Source organism: Dipodomys merriami, unplaced genomic scaffold, assembly GCF_024711535.1.
Source record: "Dipodomys merriami isolate MVZ:Mamm:240054 unplaced genomic scaffold, mDipMer1.0.p SCAF_246, whole genome shotgun sequence".
In the NCBI taxonomy this organism is placed as follows: Eukaryota; Metazoa; Chordata; class Mammalia; order Rodentia; family Heteromyidae; genus Dipodomys; species Dipodomys merriami.
Genome location: NW_027203893.1, coordinates 1,164,894 through 1,166,537, shown reverse-complemented (window position 1 = coordinate 1,166,537; position 1,644 = coordinate 1,164,894). Strand labels below are relative to the sequence as shown.

Genomic DNA, 1,644 nt, shown 5'->3' with positions numbered 1-1,644 from the left:
CCCAAAAAGTTTCCAGATGAGTACATCACTTAGACGAAAGTTCATCTACTGGAATAAAGGGAGATACCACTTGGGCAGGTGACACAGGAGAGTCGGTGGTAGTGCTGACTTTAGCTGGTGAGTTACAAGAAGATCCCGCACTGCTGCTGTTTCCATCCAGGGTATCCGAAGACACACACACACCAGGATCTGACAGCTGTGCTACGTCAGAAGAAAGCATGTTGGTGATGCCCTGGAAAAATCTCTTTGGCTGATACTCAGTTTCCATTTCACATTTTCTTTTCAATGGTCCAAGAACACTTGGTTGGATACAATTGATGGGACTCTGGTTTCTCCGGGTGGTAAATTGGGTCGTCGGGCTTGGGATGGGGCGTGGAGGCAATCCATTGCTACTCACAAAACTTTGCAAGGATGGTGAAAAGCACTGCTTTCCAGTACCCCGGGTGGGTGACGGTGCTGTTGACACAGGAATAAAACCCATGCGCTTGGGCGAAAGCGGATTTCTCCACGTCGTTGTCACTAAGTCTGAAACTTTCCTCCCAGGAGTGGCTTATCTGCATTGCGGTCTGGACCACGCGATCATGGACCATCTCTTGGTTGATCAGGTCCATGCCCTCCGCCTGTTTGATTGATCTGGTGCAAGCCGCTGCTGTGCATGCAGACGGAGGAGGCCAGGAGCAGCAGGCCATGGCGGCCTGGATATGTGGTGCTGTTCTGCCTGGGGCTAGGAGCCTTGGCCTGGAACACCGGCGAGGTGTCACTGAGGCCGTGGATGAGGGGGGCGCTGTTAGACCTCCAGAGGCCCCCTCTGCCTTGGCCACTGCCACAGCCATCCTCCGCTGGACTACTGCCGGGACCCGGAGGCAGCTCTGGGTCCAACTCCATCTTCACCTGAATCAGGTAGGGGGGCAGGGAAGCGGGGGCGGTCCTCGGTCAGGCCTCGGGGACTCCCATATCCCGCAGTACAGGGAAGCCACAGCCACCACAGCCTTCTGGGGGGCTATCTTCTGCATCCAACACATCCCCACCCCCAGAAAAAAGGAAACATCCCAAGAAGGCAGGTGTGGAGGTGCTGCTCCCTCTGACTAAAGCCACCAGGTTCCCTGTGGCACACCCTCTTCACCCATCCCTGCATCTGCCTTTTTCCTGGGACACTGGCCACTAGGGATGGGGGTGGGATTCCAGGATCAACATCCACTCTCCCACCCCCCACTCCTGGGGGGCATTTGTGGCAGAGTCAGGGCTAGCCTGCCTGGTGCTGGGGAGGCGAGTTTGGGACCCAAGAGGCGAGGCAGGTGTCACGGGTCTGGGTCCGTGGGGGGTGTGGGGTAGGGGGAGGTCGTGAGGTGCAAACCCGCGTGGTTTCCACTGGGGAACAGGTCCGGCTGCAAGGAGGCCAGGGGTGCACCATCGCTGGATGACTCCAAGGGGCACCACGAGTCCAAGGTGGCTGCAACCTGTTTCAAATGAGGTGCCACGGGGAGGGCAGGAGAAGGGGCTGGGGCAGGACCTGGCAGGTGGCAGGGCTGAGCTTGCCCCCTGGTGCAGGGGCCTTGGACTCAGGGCCTACCTGGCCTCTGAGCCTCCCTGAGACTGTGAGAGGGATGTGCCTGCTGTGCGGGCTTTGTGTCCTCTGTGCTCCTG

General features: G+C 58.4%; 1 pseudogene; it reads right to left on the bottom strand.

Annotated features, from left to right (window-relative positions):
- Positions 1-1,411, bottom strand: LOC138835994 (PPP2R1A-PPP2R2A-interacting phosphatase regulator 1-like; annotated as a pseudogene).
- Positions 1,412-1,644: the final 233 nt, after the last annotated feature.